This window comes from Triticum dicoccoides, chromosome 1A (genome assembly GCF_002162155.2).
Source record: "Triticum dicoccoides isolate Atlit2015 ecotype Zavitan chromosome 1A, WEW_v2.0, whole genome shotgun sequence".
NCBI classification, from domain to species: Eukaryota; Viridiplantae; Streptophyta; class Magnoliopsida; order Poales; family Poaceae; genus Triticum; species Triticum dicoccoides.
The window spans coordinates 504,331,598-504,351,337 of NC_041380.1; the positions used below are offsets into that span (position 1 = coordinate 504,331,598).

The 19,740-nt window shown below is 46.1% G+C and overlaps 1 pseudogene; it reads left to right on the top strand.

The window, feature by feature from the left end:
• The first annotated feature begins 12,419 nt into the window (after positions 1 to 12,419).
• On the top strand, positions 12,420 to 16,361 carry LOC119354166 (annotated as a pseudogene).
• Positions 16,362 to 19,740: the final 3,379 nt, after the last annotated feature.

The window sequence follows — 19,740 nt, forward strand, 5'->3', positions numbered from 1 at the left end:
CTCACCGAAAGAGCGGATCGGTCCCACCGAGATTGCAATGTAAATTCAGTGTTTCCTTTTTGTAACTTTTCGGTCTCACCGAAAGAGCAAATCGGTCCCACCGAGTTTGTCTGACCAACTCTCTGGTTAGCTAATTACCAAATTCGGTCTCACCGAGTTTGTGTAATCGGTCTCACCGAGATTACGTTATGCCCAAAACCTAACCATATCGGTCCTACCGAGTTGCATGTTAGTCCCACCGAAAATCTCTAACGGTCACTAGGTTTACATTTTCGGTCCGACCGAGTTTGTTGATTCGGTCCCACCGAGATTGGAAAACTGTGTGTAACGGTTGGATTTTGTGTGGAGGCTATATATACCCCTCCACCTCCTCTTCATTCGTTGAGAGAGCAATCAGAACACATACACAATTCCAACTCATATGTTTTGAGAGAAAACCACCTACTCATGTGTTGAGACCAAGATATTCGATTCCTACCATATAAATCTTGATCTCTAGCCTTCCCCAAGTTGCTTTCCACTAAAACCTTCTTTTCACAAAATCCAAATCCTATGAGAGAGAGTTGAGTGTTGGGGAGACTATCATTTGAAGCACAAGAGCAAGGAGTTCATTACCTACACACCATTTGTTACTTCTTGGAGAGTGGTGTCTCCTAGATTGGCTAGGTGTCACTTGGGAGCCTCCGACAAGATTGTGGAGTTGAACCAAGGAGTTTGTAAGGGCAAGGAGATCACCTACTTCGTGAAGATCTACCGCTAGTGAGGCAAGTCCTGTGTGGGCGATGGCCATGGTGGGATAGACAAGGTTGCTACTTCGTGGACCCTTTGTGGGTGGTTGCTTCTTCGTGGACCCTTCGTGGGTGGAGCCCTTTGTGGACTCGCGCAACCGTTACCCTTTGTGGGTGGAGCCCTCCGTGGACTCGCGCAACCGTTACCCTTTGTGGGTTGAAGTCTCCATCAACGTGGATGTAGGATAGCACCACCTATCCGAACCATGGGAAAAACATCCGTGTCTCCAATTGCGTTTGAATTCTCCAAACCCTTCCCTTTACATTCTTGCAAGTTGCATGCTTTACTTTTCGCTGCCAATATACTCTTTGCATGCTTGCTTGAATTGTGAGATGATTGCTTGACTTGTCCTACAATAGCTAAAATCTGCCAAGAACTAAAATTGGGAAAAGGTTAAGTTTTTATTTGGTCAAGTAGTCTAATCACCCCCCCTCTAGACATACTTTCGATCCTACAAGTGGTATCAGAGCTTTGGTCTCCATTTGCTTTGATCTCCATAGCTTTTGGTGGTCATAGCCTTGGTTTCACAACCTAGGAGAGTATGGCGTCTAGCGAGGGAAATTATCACCGTAGAGGTCCTTACTTTGATGGTACTAATTTTGCTAGTTGGAAGCATAAAATGAAAATGCATATTCTTGGACATAACCCCGTGTTTGGGCTATTGTGTGTGTTGGTTTGCAAGGTGACTTCTTTGATGGGAAAGAACCAAACCGTGAAGCTACCGCGGATGAGTTGAAGATGTTGCAATACAATGCTCAAGCTTGTGATATTCTCTTCAACAGATTATGCCCCGAAGAATTAAAAAAAATCAGCCGTCTTGAGAATGCAAAGGAAATTTGGGACACTTTGATTAATATGCATGAAGGTACCGACTCCATCAAGGAATCCAAGTTGGATGTGCTTCAAAGTCAACTTGACAAGTTCAAGATGAAGGATGGTGAAGGTGTCGCTGAAATGTACTCTAGGCTTGCTCTCATCACAAATGAGATTGTCGGCTTGGGAAGTGAAGAGATGACCGATAGATTCATCATCAAGAAGATTCTAAGAGCCTTGGATGGAAAATATGATACCGTGTGCACATTGATCCAAATGATGCCCAATTACAAAGATCTCAAGCCAACGGAGGTGATTGGAAGAATTGTTGCTCATGAGATGTCACTTAAGGATAAAGAGGAACTTCACAACAAATCAAGTGGTGCCTACAAAGCCTCATGTGAAGCCCCTACATCATCAAGTGAGAAACAAAACTTCAATGAAGAATTGAGCTTAATGGTAAAGAACTTCAACAAGTTCTACAAGAGTAGAAACAAAGATAGAAGCTTCAAGTCAAGGTCCTACAATGACAAAAGATCTTCTAGTCGAGAGCGAAACTGCTACAGTTGTGGAAGACCCGGACACTATTCCAATGAGTGTACGGCTCCCTACAAGAGAAGAGAAGATTCTCCAAAAAGAAGAAGCAAAGAATCACCACCAAGAGAGAGAAGGAATAGAGATGATCGTTATGAACGAAGATACTCACGGAGAAGCAAGGATTCAGAAAGGAAGGAAAAATCATCAAGGAGCTACACAAAATGAAGACATCAAGCTCATGTTGGTGAATGGGTATCCGGCTCCGACTCTGACAGCCACTCCGAGAGAAGTTATCACTCCGACTCCGAAGATACTCAAGATGAAGGTGTTGCCGTTCTAGCACTTGTGTCAACCAACTCCTACGACATATTTTACTCACCAAATGAAGGAATTGGAAGATGCTTCATGGCCAAAGGTCCTAAGGTAACACACCCCGAGTATGTTGATTTCAATAGTGATGAAGATGACTTGTTAGGTGATGATTTGCTTGTTGACAACTCTAGTGATGAATACTATGATGAAACGTCAATCAATCATGCTAATCAAGATAAAACGAATGACAATGATAAGGAGAAGATTGAGGCTCTAACTAAAGAACTAAACACTCTTAAGTTAGCTCATGAAACTATCTTCGAAGATCATCGAGAACTTTTAAGAGCTCATGAGAAATTACGCTTTGAAAAGCTCAATCTTGAGCAAGAGCATGAGTTCTTAAAAGCAATCAATGATGATCTCCACAAGAAAAGTTCTTCTTACATTGCCAAGCGTTTACTCTTATCCACTTACATGCCTCAAGTCAAGTCTAGTAATAAGAACAAGAAAGATTCTTCCTCTAGCAGTAACAATGATCATGCTAAATCCAATATTGTTGCTTCTAGTAGTTCTCTTGATTCCACTAATGATTCTCTTAGCCAAGTTACACTTGAGCAAGAAAATAGCTTATTGAAGGGAATTATAGAGAAAGGAGTGTACAAAAGCCTTGTCGGGAGTAAGCAATTCGAGGAAATTGTGCGCAAGCAAGGAATGCACTGGAAGAATCAAGGTGTTGGTTTTGAACGAAAGTTCAATGCTAATGGAGTTGAGTGGGAATAAGATCAATACCCCAAGACAAAGTTTGTTCCTCAACAAGAGAAGTATGATACTTCTTTCAAGGGGACACAAGCTCGGGATGATCTTCCACCACAAGACTACAAGCAAAAAGGCAAGGACAAGCTTCAAGAGGAAATTGACGCATTTGAAGAAGCTTCTAAGACCTTAGTCAAGTGGATTCCCAAGACTACTTCAAGTTCCACTTCATCAAGTACGACTACAACTCCAAGGATTCCCATCAAGATGATGTGGATCCAAAAGAAGAAGAACTAGAGAGTTCTTGAGGGTGACTCCGCCGACATACTTCACTATTATCATTTTGGCAAGAACAAGTGCAATCAACTTCCACATCTTGCACTAGTTCAAGGAGTCACAAACCCTCTTGTTGGTAAGACAAGGGATAAGGTAACCTAAAAGTTTTCATGGACATCATCTTGTGTGTGCATCACTCTATGTCTATGGATATCCTTGTTTGTTCCTTGTGGGACTAACCCATGTAGGTATTGAAAGTGCAATTCACTCAAATGGATAGCTCCAAGTGATCTACATCAACATTGAGCGTCCACATCTTCAACATCTACATGAAGTCATCATCGACAAAACCCAAGGTTAGTTCATCCCTCTTAGGGGGGATATCACATCTAGAGGGAGCTTTACTCTAAGACTTGAGCTAAAGAAACTCTAAAGATGTGAACACAACAATGCTTTATGTAAAAGTGGTAACCCCACTTGAGCTTAAACGATGAGTATGACCTATGATCAAGTGTTCTCACTTGACTCCTAAGTCAATATACTCATATATAGATGACCTTGTCATCGCAAATTGCTTGATAGATGCTAGAATTGGTTGTGCATGCCTTGTCACATATTTCATTTGCCATCTTATTGTCTGAGCATGCTGGTTGCATATTTTACTCATTCGAGGACATCCACTTGTTGTTTTGATTGTTTGGTTTTATTTCCTTTTGCCAAGTGGATGGACAAGAATGCCTAAGAACCTCCTCTAGCTATCTATGCTTTTCTCGTCTCAAACTCTATTCATGCTACATCACAAAATTTGATCAAGTCAGATTCGAACCACTCTGTGTGAGGAGCGCTCGGAGTCCTCGATTCGTCATAGACTTAAACTTCCAAAATCTCTTTATGATTCTCGGTCTGACCGATACCCCATTTTCGGTCCTACCGAGATCATTAAGTTGATCTAGGTTTTCAATCTCGGTGCAACCGATTTGAACCTTTCGGTAACACCGAGTTTCAGTAACTGCTTGCAGTTATGAATCTCGGTGCCACCGAGTTGTTCCACTCGGTCACACCGACAGGGTCGGGCTATATATAGTCACGAGCAAAATTTTGGAAATTTCTCCGAACCCCTTCGCCCGCGCGATAGCCTGCTCTGCCAACTTGGTCTCCGGATCGTCTCCTCGCCGCCAGCCGCCTCTAGTCGCTGGTCTCCGTCGCCGTCAACGGAATTCTACCCCGCCGTTGCCGCCGTAGCGAGTCTCCGCCGAACTAGGGTATGGACTCGATCTTTGTGCTATTCTCCAATCTGATTCTTAGCACATTGTGATCATCATGATTCTTGCCACGATTGAAACACTCCTATCCAGTCAATGCGTTCGTAGATTAGTTTTGATTCGAAAATTTTAGGGTTAGGTTTCTGCCGAAACCATCTCGGACCCACCGAGTTGGAAAACTCGGTCCCACCGATTTGGCTTATGCCATTGCACAAGTGAGACTCGGTCTGACCGAGAATTACTTATCGGTGTGACCGATTTTGGAACTCTGTGAAACCCTAGCAGTCTCGGTGCCACCGAACTGTGACTCGGTCTGACCGAGTTCACTAGTTTAGGTTCTAAAACTGCTTCGGTATCACCAAGTTTAAAAATCGGTAGATCCGAGATGATTTCAGTGGGAAACTAAAACTAAGTTTTTGGATCATTCTTTTGCAAAATTCTCTGCATTTTGTGATGCTCATCTATTCTACCTCATCTATAAACTGTTCATAGGGTCAGCAGCCAGCTTGTTCATCATGTCAGACTAGAGTGACAGCCAGAATGTGTCAGAACAGCAGGTGCACATGAGTGAGGGCACTAGTCCCTCCAGCTCTTCAGATGATGGCAGCAGAAGTACTCCTAGCAATCTGCCAAAAGCTGCCACCAGACAGAGGAAGAAGAGAACTTCAGATTCTGAAGACGAAGATTATGTGGCAGAGGAATAGGCCACATCAAAGAGAGTTGAGCCAGCTCAAGGGACAAATCCAGGGATGAAAATTAAAAGGCCAGCAGGCAGGCAACCTATGTCAAAGGCCAGAGCTTCAACTGAAAAGCCTGCACCCATAGAGCCAGTTGCTGCTGAAGGCAAGAAAAGGAAGGAAAGGGTCAAGAAGACCGTAGCTAGAGTGCTTGGAAAGGCTTCCATCATGGAAGAAGAGGAAGAAGAAGAGGTTGCTGCACCAGCACCTAAGGCACCTAAGCTTATGGGTGATGCTATCAGGACAGGGGCTGCCACATCTAAGCCCAAAGAAGCACCCAAAGCTGCCTCCAAGCCCAAGTCTGCACCAAAGAGGAATACAAGAAGCATACCTGCTGCTGAGAAGAACAAGGCCCCAGTGCCTGAAGCTGCAGAAGAAGATGATGAAGAGCAAGTTCTCAGAAAACTCAAGCCCAAGATCCCAGACCACAATGATGCTCATCCTGTGGCTGAGGATATGAAGCTCAGGAGAGACTCAGGGCTGAGGAAGTGGAGAGGAGCAGACCCGTATGCTTCAAGGAGAAGGACTGCTGTGGATTACAGATTTCACACCAAGGAACAGCAAGATTTCTATGAGACAGTGCTGCTTGATAAGAAGCCAATAGTCTGTGACATGAGATGGATTGATTGGGAGTACATCAAGGACAACGAAGAACACTACCCTGGAGTGTATGACAGCTTTAGTGCTTGTGGAGTTGCAGACTTTGTTGGGCAGAAGCTCACAAAGTGGAACGAGGAGCTTATCATGCAGTTCTACTCCACAGCACACTTTTATCCAGATGGTAGGATAATTTGGATGTCAGAGGGTACGAGGTACCAGTCCACAGTTGCTGAATGGGCTCAGCTCATAAATGCCCCAGAGGAGCAAGCAGATGATTTGGACATTTATGCCAAGAAGAAGATGGACCACAACTCAATGTCCAATATGTACAAGGAAATTCCAAACGAGGCACTTGACACTTTCAAATTTGGCTCAGTGCATTATCTTCTATCAGGGCTGCCAACCATAAATTGGATACTGAGGCACACCTTATTGCCCAAGTCTGGAGATCACAAGATGATCAGAGGCCATGCAATCAACTTGCTACATATCTTTGATGTGCCACAGAAGTTCAAGATGATGAGCCTTATGGTAGAGACAATCAAGAGGACAGCGACAGACCAGAAGAGGAGCTGTGGGTATGCCCCACAAATTCAGGAGCTCATTAACTCCAAGATGGGCACATGCATATACTTGTTGGACAAGGAACACTTGCCCATCCGTCTAGATTTTGAGGATAATCAAGTTGTTATGACTGAGAATGAGCCATCATCTGCCCAAGCACAAGCCAAGAAGGAGAAGGCAAGGAAGGAGAAAGCTGTCAAGATGCCAACTCAAAAGGAGGCATCTGAATATTTCCTGAAAACCAAACAAGAGCAGCTTGGTTACCTGATTGCATCCACCCTGCGGATTGAGAAAGGACTAGCCACCCTAACTCAGAACCAGGCAAGCCTAGAGAGGATCATGGAACAAAAGTTCTATGACTTGGATGTCAAGGTGACAGAGATTCAGACTGCCGTGGAGCAGCTCCAGGATGACATGCAGGAGAGGAGAGGCAAGACTACAACTGATGCCTTTGCCAGAGTGCCACGAGGTCCGAGGTCGTCTGCCGTGCCAGTTGTTGACCCCAGAGCCACCACGTCTGCACCAGCTACAGCCTCAGTTCCACCAGCTCCAGCATCTACTTCAGCCTCGACTCCGACCACGTCTACAGAAGGCTTCGTCCTTGGAGTGCTCCGGACTCCACCACCACCAGAAGATCAAGCCTGAGTGTCGATCTAGCACTATGCATTTTCTAGGAACTTTTTGGTAACTTGTTGCCAAAGGGGGAGAAAAATGTATAGATCATAGGCTTCGAGAGAGAGAGTGCTGCTTGTTTCTCTCTTGCTTTATTTGGTGGTTTTTCGAACTTTATTTTCTTTTGAGTGCTTGAGATACTATGTCATTGCTCGTGAGACATTGATGATCATGTGTTTGATCATAAGCTACACTTAATGTTTGCTTAATATTATCATCTTATCTATCTTATGTGATCATTCACTATTCTTGGTGATGAGTGCATGTATTTCATTCTTATCATTTTAAGCGCTCCACCAACATGTATGTGACATGGAAGAGTATCCCATGACTCTAACTCTTTGTGCATTTGCAGTCCAAAGCAAATTTTAAATATGCACAAATTTAGGGGGAGCTCTTACTTGTCACATACTTCTCAAAGCGACGATATATTTCATGTTTATTATCATCTGTCGAAGCTTTGATCTATATGTTGTCATCAATTACCAAAAAGGGGGAGATTGAAAGTGCAACTATCCCTAGGTGGTTTTGGTAATTCATAACAACATATAGCTCATTGAGCTAATGCTATTCCAAGATGACTATTTTAGGAAAGCTCAATGATTGGCATGGCATGGATGTGAAAGTAGAACCCTCAAAATGCTAAGGACAAAGGATTGGCTCAAGCTCAAAAGCTCAAGACTCTTCATTTTACATTTTAGTGATCCAAGATCACATTGAGTCTTTAGGAAAAGCCAATACTATTAAGGAGGGATGAGGTGTTGCTTAATGAGCCTCTTGCTTCATGTGCTTAGTGATATGCTCCAAAACCCTCAACTACTTTCCCATATCCACATATGACCTAAACCCTAAGCCAAACTCGGTCCTACCGATTCTTTCTATCCGGCGCCACCGAGTTTCACTTGTCATAAGCCACTGCCAAACCCTAGCAATTCGTTCTACCGATAGGGATCTCGGTCTCACCGAGATGGGATTGCAAACTCTCTGTTTCCCTTTTGTAACTTTTTGGTCTCACCGAAAGAGCGGATCGGTCCCATCGAGATTGCAATGTAAATTCAGTGTTTCCTTTTTGTAACTTTTCGGTCTCACCGAAAGAGCAAATCGGTCCCACCGAGTTTGCCTGACCAACTCTCTAGTTAGCTAATTACCAAATTCGGTCTCACCGAGTTTGTGTAATCGGTCTCACCGAGATTTCGTTATGCCCAAACCCTAACCATATCGGTCCTACCGAGTTGCATGTCAGTCCCACCGAAAATCTCTAACGGTCACTAGGTTTACATTTTCGGTCTGACCGAGTTTGTTGATTCGGTCCCACCGAGATTGGAAAACTGTGTGTAACGGTTGGATTTTGTGTGGAGGCTATATATACCCCTCCACCTCCTCTTCATTCGTTGAGGGAGCAATCAGAACACATACACAATTCCAACTCATATGTTCTGAGAGGGAACCACCTACTCATGTGTTGAGACCAAGATATTCCATTCCTACCATATGAATCTTGATATCTAGCCTTCCCCAAGTTGCTTTCCACTCAAACCTTCTTTCCACAAAATCCAAATCCTATGAGAGAGAGTTGAGTGTTGGGGAGACTATCATTTGAAGCACAAGAGCAAGGAGTTCATTACCTACACACCATTTGTTACTTCTTGGAGAGTGGTGTCTCCTAGATTGGCTAGGTGTCACTTGGGAGCCTCCGACAAGATTGTGGAGTTGAACCAAGGAGTTTGTAAGGGCAAGGAGATCGCCTACTTCATGAAGATCTACCGCTAGTGAGGCAAGTCCTGTGTGGGCGATGGCCATGGTGGGATAGCCAAGGTTGCTACTTCGTGGACCCTTTGTGGGTGGTTGCTTCTTCGTGGACCCTTCGTGGGTGGAGCCCTTTGTGGACTCGCGCAACCGTTACCCTTTGTGGGTGGAGCCCTCCGTGGACTCGTGCAACCGTTACCCTTTGTGGGTTGAAGTCTCCATCAACGTGGATGTAGGATAGCACCACCTATCCAAACCACGGGAAAAACATCCATGTCTCCAATTGCGTTTGAATTCTCCAAACCCTTCCCTTTACATTCTTGCAAGTTGCATGCTTTACTTTCCGCTGCCAATATACTCTTTGCATGCTTGCTTGAATTGTGAGATGATTGCTTGACTTGTCCTACAATAGCTAAAATCTGCCAAGAACTAAAATTGGGAAAAGATTAAGTTTTTATTTGGTCAAGTAGTCTAATCACCCCCCCTCTAGACATACTTTCGATCCTACACTAGGGTTATAGGGAAAGTATGTATGTGGTTACGGAATGTTGTTCGGAGTCTCGGATAAGATCCGGGACGTCACGAGGAGTTCTGGAATGGTCCGGAGGTAAAGATTTATATATGGGAAGTCCCAATTTGGCCACCGGAAGTGTTCCGGGCATCACCGGTAAGGTACCGGGACCACCGGGAGGGTCCCGGGGGTCCACCAGGTGGGGCCACCAGCCCCAGAAGGCTGCGTGGGCCAAGTGTGGGAGGGGACCAGCCCCAGGTGGGCTGGTGCGCCCCCCACCAAGGCCCAAGGCGCGTGGAGAGTGGGAAGGGGGCAAACCCTAGGTCCAGATGGGCCTTAAGGCCCACCCTAGGGCCCCCCCTCTCTTTTCCTCCCCTTGGCCGCAACCCTAGATGGGTTTTGGGGCTGCCGCCACCCCTAGGGAGGGAACCCTATATGGGGGCGCAGCCCCTCCCCTTCCCCTATATATACTTGAGGTATTGGGGGTTGCCCAACACATGATTTGATCTCTCTCTTGGCGCAGCCCTACCTCTCTCCCTCCTCGTCTCTCGTAGTGCTTGGCAAAGCCCTGCAGGAGTACCGTAGGACATTATCATAATGTGCATAATGTGACCAAGGAGTTGATCACGGGATGATGTGTTACGGAACGAGTAAAGAGACTTGCCGGTAACAAGATTGAACAAGGTATCGGGATACCGACGATCGAATCTCGGGCAAGTATCATACCAGTAGACAAAGGGAATTGTATACGGGATTGATTGAATCCTTGACATCGTGGTTCATCCGATGAGATCATCGTGGAACATGTGGGAGTCAACTTGGGTATCCAGATCCCGCTATTGGTTATTGACCAGAGAGATGTCTCGGTCATGTCTGCATGATTCCCGAACCCGTAGGGTCTACACACTTAAGGTTCGATGACGCTAGGGTTATAGGGAAAGTATGTATGCTTTTAGTGAATGTTGTTCAGAGTCCCGGATGAGATCCCGGACGTCACGAGGAGTTCCGGAATGGTCCGAAGGTAAAGATTGATATATAGGAAGTATGGATTCGGCCACCGGAAGTGTTCCGGACATCACCAGTAATGTACCGAGACCACCGGAAGGGTTCCGGGGGTCCACCGGGAGGTGCCACCAGCCCCGGAGGCTTTCGTGGGCCAAGAGTGGGAAGGGACCAGCCCCTAGGTGGGCTAGGGCGCCTCCCACCAAGGACCAAGGCGCCCTTAAGAGGAGAGGGGGCAAACCCTAGGGGCAGATGGGCCCTAAGGCCCACTCTAGGTGCGCCCCCTCTCTCTCCCCCTTGGCCGCCACCCAGATGGGATCTGGGGGCTGCCGCCACCCCTAGGGAGGGAACCCTAGGTGGGGGCGCAGCCCCTCCCCTCCCCTATATATAGTGGAGGTTTTGGGCTGCCCAACACGCGAGTCTCTCTCCCCCAAAGGCGCAGCCCTACCTCTCTCCCTCCTCGTCTCTCGTAGTGCTTGGCAAAGCCCTGCAGGAGTACCGCGCTCCTCCACCACCACCACGTCGTCGTGCTGCTGCTGGACAGAGTCTTCCCCAATCTCTCCCTCTCTCCTTGCTGGATCAAGGCATGGGAGACGTCACTGGGCTGCACGTGTGTTGAACGCAGAGGCGCCGTTGTTCGACGCTTAGATCGGAATCGACCATGATTTGAATCGCCACGAGTACGACTACCTCATCCGTGTTCTTGCAACGCTTCCGCTTAGCGATCTACAAGGGTATGTAGATGCACTCCCCTTCCCTTTGTTGCTAGATTACTCCATAGGTTGATCTTGGTGATGCGTAGAAAACTTTAAATTTCTGCTACGATCCCCAACAGTACTCACTGGCGCCGCCGCGTGGTACTGATGAAGGTGGCGGCGGGGATCCAGGCGTCTCCTCCTAGGGCGGGGAGCCTCGGATCCATGGCGGCGGCCCTGGCTGGTGGCACGCGGCGCAGCCTGGCGGCAGGCGGCACCGGCGTGGATAGGTGGGCCACTTCCCTGGCCATGTGGATGGCGGGGAGGTGGTGGGCTTCGGCTGCGGCGGCGGTTCCTCGCTGGATGTTGGTGGCCATGGTGATGTTCGTTCTCGACCCCCGATCTACTCCGATCTGCAGCGGATCTGGCCCTTGGTGGCTTCCGTCACCATTCTTGGGTGCTGGCCTTGCAGATCCGGTGGCTGGAAGGGTTCCGAGGGAATATCTTTGCCGGCGTGGCGGCCACTCCGATGGCAGTGCCTTTGGGTGTTGCTTCCCTCGTTGGAGGCTTCGGAGAGGACCTCCTTCCTTCCACCCCTCCCAGGAGCTCAAGTGAAAACCTCAGACCCCCCTGTTCCAAGCGACGATGACACCACGGTGGCGTGCTCCTTCCTGAAGGCGTTGCTCAGGGGTTGCTCAAGCGGCGGTGGAAGTGGTGGCGGTTCGGTGTCGACACATGCATTCTGGTCAGCTTCATCTTGGAGGCTACGGCGACGTATGCGACACTCGTCTGGTGGAGCTACTGCCGATGGTCGAGGCATCGTCGGCAGTCTGCAACATCAGGCTTGGGGTGCTCAGGGGGAAACCCCAGATCTGGGTCTTCCGGATCGGATGATGATTGCGTTCTATCGCTTTCCCTTCTAGGGGCATCATTTTGGAGCAAGTGATGGCTGGAGGGATGGTGGAGCGGTGCTTCATCTCACACATTGATGGCGGCGGAGATCGATGGCATGGCGCTGTGGAGACTCGGTGTCCGATGCGCGGAGATGGGCTCGCGCAGGAGGAGGTTGTTGTCTGGCGTCATGGTGACGTCGATGGCAGAGTGGCCAGACAAGGTAGAAGCCTCAATATGATCTGAAGACCTGTGGAAGATGGCGGAGATGACACACGAGTACGTCTGACCGGATTGTGCCCCAAACCTGGTATGTGGCTCGGTTGGAGCTTCCGAATGAGTTTCGGCTTTCGGCTTTTGATGTTAGACTTAGGTGAGTGGTTTGGGTAGTGGCCCAGCTAGCACCCCTTCATCATATTGGATAGGAGTAGCGGCATATGTTGCCAAGATGATGGATTCAGGCACATTGTTGTAATACTTTGTACGGTCCTCGAGAATAATCAATAAAGTGGCCGTATGCATCTCCCAGATGCAGAGGCCGGGGGTCATCCACCTTTTCTAAAAAAACGGATGTATATAGACATATTTAGAGTGTAGATTCACTCATTTTGCTTAGTATGTAGTCACTTGTTGAAATCTCTAGAAAGACAAATATTTAGGAACGGAGGGAGTATGTAATACGGCCTTCAAAATTTCCTTGCATATGGCACCCATATGTCCTTGGCTAACTATTTCTTCTTCAATTCCCCACCCAAGCACAAGATGCAAATTCATTGAAATATAATTAAAAATGATTCACTCAACTAGAACTACAAATGATTCATCGAACTACATTTCATTCATATACAAGGCAGAAAATGAGCCGCACTATGACTTAAATACATATAAAAAATAACTAAAGCGGGACTCGTTGCGGGACTTGTCGGTGCATGACGCATCGACGCGGGCATCGGCAGGAAACACGACATTGTGGGTTTAAGTTTTAGTATTTGAAACTTGTTGAATTCATTCTCCGTTGTAGTCAAGTTTGAACAGTTGAAAGTTGATGAAGATTTTAAAACTTATCAAAAGATATTCAAAAGTGGTCTTGTTTCAAAGGCCTCGTCGCAAGAAAGACTAACATGCAAATGAAACATAAATTGACCCGCACAAAAACATAAATTAGACTTTGATTCAAAAACATAATATATTTAAATATAAAAGTCAAAGGAAAAAGTATGGATTGTACCTCGCTAGTAGCCCACTTGAATGTCTCAGCCCCTTCTCAATTTGAACCTTTCAGACTGATGCAGCTACCTCGACGAGATGGGCGATCGTGGGGAGAGATCGTGTTTAGTCTAGGTGTAGAAGCACCAAAACTACTCTCTCTGTTTCAAAATACTTCATCCGTCCCATAATATAAGAGCATTTTTTACACTAGTGTGAAAAACGCTCTTATATTATGGGACGCAGGGAGTAGATGACTCATTCTATACTAATTTTACAATGCATCAAAAAATGAGGTCCATTTGAATCTTTGAGCCCCATCTCCCCGATTTGAATCTTTCGTTCAACTACCACGATAGAAATTGCCGGTCCATAAAGTTGGGCAGTTGGGACAGACATAGGCCACGCGAGGAAGCTAAGCTAAACTGACAATGGAAAAGAAAGCCTGATTGTCAGAGCCTCAGAGCTGCGGGAACCAGTGCTCGTCAGCATCTCCTTCTCCTTCGCCCGGGCCCCCGTCGTCTCCTACGTCACCATCCCCATCTTCGGCCGGGCCTTCATGTCGAAGCCTCCCCCGGACGGCCGCGTGTACTCCGACATGCTCCGCAGCCGCGCCCTCGCCGCCAGCGCCCACGGCTTCCTCCTCCTCGGCACCCTCAAGTCCCGCTACAGGGCTCACCCGCTCTCCGGCCTGGACCTCCCCGCCGAGGTGCTCCTCAAGGTCGCCCCTTTGGAGCTCCTCTACCGCAAGTTCACGCGCTTCGTCTGCAATCCGGCCAGCTGTTCCGCCTCCCGGAGTTCGAGGAACCGGAGGAGGAGACCTTGACGTTTGCAGACGGCATGGCGGGCATGTGCCTCCTGACCCAAGCCGACGGCGATGGCCTCAACGGGCCGCCCAAGAGGTATGCCGCTGCTCAGCTCACCGAGGTCGACGGCGGGCGGCGCCTCCTGCTGCGCCGGTTCTCCTCCGAGACAGGGGATTGGGACGAGCAGGTGCTGCCGTCCCCGCTGCCGCCTCAGCGGCGGATGCACCTGGGCCACGAGGTGCTGGACTTCGGAGGCCGGCTCTGGTGGGTGGACGTGAGCTGGGGCGCCGTCTGCGTCGACCCTTTCAGCGACCGGCCCGAGCTCTGCCCCGTCGAGCTCCCTCCTGACAGCATGCTTCCGAACCAACAGGGCGAGACAGAGATGGAGCAGCTTGTGCAGCGCCGGCACATGGGGGTCAGCGCCGGCCGGCTGCGCTACGCCGAGGTCGACCCCTTACACATCAGGTCCTTCGTGCTCGACAACCACCAGAGCGGCCGCTGGACACTGGAGCACCAGGTGTCTGTTCCCGATCTCTGGCGCAATGGGGGCAATGCCAAGGCGACGCCTTCGATTGCTGCTATCGACCCACTAAACGCTGATGCTCTGCATCTCAGCGTGGACCAAATCCATGTTAGTTTGGACATGCGCAAGAGGATGATCGAGGGTTCTGTGATTCTTGATGCAAGCCAGTTGGGTTCAGGTTTTTATCTGCCATGTCTGCTCCCGTCGTTTCTCTGGTCTAGCACAATTCCAGGTGATACATTTTATGTTCCTGTTGTACATAGATGCATTGTACATTTTATGAGTATAAGATAGTTATGTTCCAAGTTCTTGTATCTTGATCAACGAACTTTTTGCAGGCAAGAACAAGACTTTGGACACCGCGAAAAACAAGACTCTGGCGGATGTTTTGGTTCGTTCAGACAAACAGCAGGCGAAATGAAGGTGACAAAGTTACCATCCAATGTATCTCTGGTACTGTTTCCTATGTCATGCTTATATTGCTCCACTATTAGATGCATGTCATCCGTTCACATGTTTAGGATGTTGTATTTTCTTAGATATATCTCCTACTCAGTCTATATGCAGTTTATGATCTGTTGAAATAATGTTCTGCTCCTTTTGCGAATCACAACTAGTATGTATTGCTTATATATCATCATCCTCCAGTAAAATAGAAATGTCGTCGTTTTTAAAGTTAGCCTGTAATTGGTTAAGTTCTAAGTTAGTGTTGCAGTGGAACTAGTACTAATATTTATTTATTATAAGCATGCTCGAACTAACAATCGGCACAGGCCGCTCTGTTGAATGCTAGCAACTTGAACTTGTTCCTCCAGTCGTAGTCCTGTGGTAGCAACTTGCAATTCTACTAACAAATATCAACATGTCTTTTAGCATGGACCCTTCATCTAGTAGTATAGTGTTTTCTGAACTAGCTTCCATTATCTGAAGAAAGAAGCGGTTTCTGTCTGCAGCACTAGCTATCATGATAAACAGATAAAGTGCAGAACTATATATTGTGAAACACATTATATCATCACCAATAGATCAAGTCTGAATCTGAAGCTGAAGTGTCATCATAATTTCCAATTGACCATTTTCTTATTATTTTCCTGAAATATCATCACCAATAGATCAAGCCTGAATCTGAAGCTTGTGGTGAAATACCAACACCAACTGATCACCAATGCATGCTCATCTCGGAGCCTAATTATTTTTTCCCGCAATCTCGCTGCCAAGACATGCGTGTCATCGAGGCATACTTTGATTTTTCCATCTCTTTTTTCGCTATGGTGCATTATCTTTACATGTCCTTTATCTTCAGGTTTCTTAAGACTAACAATGAGGTAGCAGCTGATGGCGGGACTCTGAATTTGCGGAAAATATGGAGATGTTTGGGTTTGTGGAAGTGACTTATCTCGTTTTGGGGAAAATCTAGGAGTTAGTTCAGAGTCATAACTAAGGCAAAAGGTGGATGCATCCACATGTTTAACTCACTTGTGAGGAACTTATTTGTATGAGGCATGTGACGAATTGATGATGAGCGTTTCAGTACTGTGCTTATTTATATTCTTTAGTTGCTTAGCTAAAATTCGAACACTTAAAATCTGATCATTTGGTTTTCCTTTCCATTATTTTGGTTTTGTATGAACAAAAATATATATTAAACTGCTAGTTTTGTATATTATGGCTAGTTGCCCCTTTTTTCCTGATCTACCATTCACTTCATTTTACCTGCAAAACATGTTTTGAAGGCTGCACTCCTCCTGGCTTATATTGTTTAGAATGGAGATAACCAATTATTTAGTTTCAAGTTTTGATTTTCATTTGGAGAGGGCTGATGAGAGGATGTGTTAAGACAATCGCAATCGATCCAATCCAGTCTGCTATTTGTGAGTAGAAGCTGATCTGAACTATATCTGGATGATTACAGTGAATTGAGCATACATATCAAGAATTGAGCATTTTCTTCTTTTCCTGAAATATCATCACCAACACCAATTGATCAAGCCTGAATCTCAAGCTTGTGCTGAAATATCAACACCGTACAAACTGATCACCAGTCCATGCTCATCTAGGAGCCTGATTTTTCTTGCCGCAATCTCGCTGTCAGTATGCAAATCATACTTTGATTTTTCTATCTCTTTTTTCCCAATGGCGCATTCTCTTTATATTCACACCTGCCGAATGGCTTTTATCTTTAACTTCAGGTTTCTTAGGGCTAACAATGAAGTAGCAGCTGATGACGGGACTCTGAATTTGCGGAAAATCTAGAGAGGTTTTTTTTTTGGAGTTTGCTGACCAACTATCTCGTTTTGATGAAAATATGGGAGTTAATTCAGACTCATAACTAAGGCAAAAGGTGGATGCATCCACATGCGAATCGATGATGAGCGTTTCAGTATTATGCTTATTTTTATGCTTAGTAAAGTGCCAAACCAATTTAGTGATACTATCAAATTCATGGGAAAAAAAAATCTGAACCAATCCAATCTGCTATTATGACTAGAAGCTGATCTGAAGTCTAAACTCTATCTGAATAATCACAGTAAAGTGCCAAACCAATTTAGTGATACTATCTGTATGTCTGAAGGACATTCGACTGAACTGTAGTAATATCTAATCTACTTTGGTAGCAATCCTGTATCTACTCTATCTACGAGCTTAATTCCTCTATCATCTACGTGCGCAGCCGAAGCTGCAGAACTAGAACTCACATCTCACTAGTTTTTGAACTGCGCGATGTGGGTCTTGATGATCTGGCCGGCAACGGCCTTGTAGGCGGCCTGCGTGGGGTGCACGGCGTCGAAGAACATGTACTGCGCCGGCGACTTGCACTGCGGCAGCAGGCCGGTGCACATGGCCCCCATCTCCAGCAGCCCCGTGCCGCAGCACCCCTGCCCCATATGAAACCATCCTCACCTCACAAAGTGAGCACAACCTCATTTCCCTCGTTCATTAGACAAGCAAAAATGCAATTGTACATATAGTTTGTTTCACCTTGTATTGTATGAAATCACACAGTATAGTATGAGCTATTCCTACCTCGCTGCGGAGTTGTTGAACAAGGCAAGCCATGAACAGAAGCACAAGTGTGTGCAGTGTGAACTGAGTAATATGGTCATTCATTTGGGCATTATGCATGGTGTAAACTATCGATGAACGTCGTACCTCGTTGGAGGCGACGGTTTCGTGTTATATAGGCAGGGGCGTATCCCTGAGATATGCATACAGGCTGTTGAGATTACATCTTGAGAACCAAGTTAAAGAGAGAAGATAGAGATGAAAGAGGTTACAAGAATATTGCCTAACTCTATCTCTAACTAACCTAGTTCGGCCTAGGTGGGACCAGTACGTCTTGCATATCACGTTTAACACCCTCCCATAATCACAACTTGGTCAAGTTGAGATTACGTTTGAACTCTTCAAAACTTCTTGTAGATAAGGCTTTGGTAAAACCATCTGCAACCTGATCTTGAAAGTGAATAAACCGAATGTCCAATTTCTTGGCAGCAACTCTTTCTCTGACAAAGTGGAAATCAATTTTGATGTGTTTGGTCCTTGCATGAAAAACAGGATTAGCAGAAAGGTATGTAGCACCAAGATTGTCACACCATAAACATGGAGCTTGCTTGCAACGTATACCAAGCTCTCTCAACAAGGACTGAACCCAAATGATTTCTGTCGTGGCATTAGCCAATGCTTTATATTCAGCTTCTGTACTAGACCTGGATACAGTAGCTTGTTTCTTTGCACACCAAGAGATTAAGTTAGGACCAAAGAAAACTGCAAAACCACCTATTGAGCGCCTATGCCCAGTCAGAATCAGAGAATGCACTGACAAGAGTTGATGATGACTTGCTGAATGTTAATCCGAGGCTCAAGGTATCTTTAACATATCTGAGTATGCGTTTTGCAGCTGTCAAATGTACTGTAGTGGGTGCATGAAGAAATTGGCATACTTTATTGACAGCAAAAGAGATATCAGGTCTAGTCAGAGTTAAGTACTGTAGTGCACCAACCATACTTCTATACCTGGTGCTGTCCTCTTGATTCAAGAGGTCTCCTTCTGACAAGGATAACTTTTCTGCACTGGATAAAGGTGTTGGAGCTGGCTTACAGCCCTGCAACCTTGCTCTGGCTACAAGATCAGTTGCATACTTTTCTTGATATAAGTGAAGACTATCTCCATTCTTCTTAACTTCAATCCCAAGAAAATAATGCAAGTCTCCTAGATCCTTAAGAGAAAACTCAGAGTTTAAATCCTTTAGCAGTCCTGTAACAGCCTCATTTGATGAACTCGTGACGATAATACCATCAACATATATTAGGACAAATATGGAGGTATTTGACTTATTGTAAATAAACAATAAGGTGTCAGACTTAGAAGGATTAAACCCAAGTGTTTGAAGTTTTGAGCTCAATCTGAAATACCATGCCCTAGGAGCTTGCTTCAGTCCATATAAAGCAGTATCAAGTTTGCACACATGGAAGGGTTTGTTTTTGTCCTCAAACCCAGGAGGTTGTCGCATGAACACTTCCTCTTCCAGAACGCCATGAAGGAACGCATTCTGTACATCAAGTTGACGTAGACTCCATCCCCTAGACACAACAATAGACAAAACAAGACGAATAGTAGCAACCTTCACAACAGGACTAAAGGTGTCCTCATAGTCTATGCCATACTATTGCTTGAAACCTTTTGCAACGAGTCTAGCTTTATAACGATCTATGGTTCCATCAGATTTTCTCTTAATTCTGTAGACCCACTTGCAATCAATCACGTTTTTACCTCGACATGCAGGTGCCAGGTTTTACTTTTTCTGAAGCGCCACGTACTCCTCTTGCATAGCCTTCTTCCACCGTGTATCACTCAAGGCTTCAGCAACAGTACTTGGTTCATCTGTGGTACATGCAGGACCAAATTTTACTATGCTTTTATAATTTTTGGGTTGAGTTACTCTCCTTTGAAGCCTTGTTCGTAATGGTGAAGAAGTTGGCGCAGAAGATCCCGCTGACTGCTTAGGAGATCTCGTAGCAGGATCGGCTGTGGATCCTGATGGCGA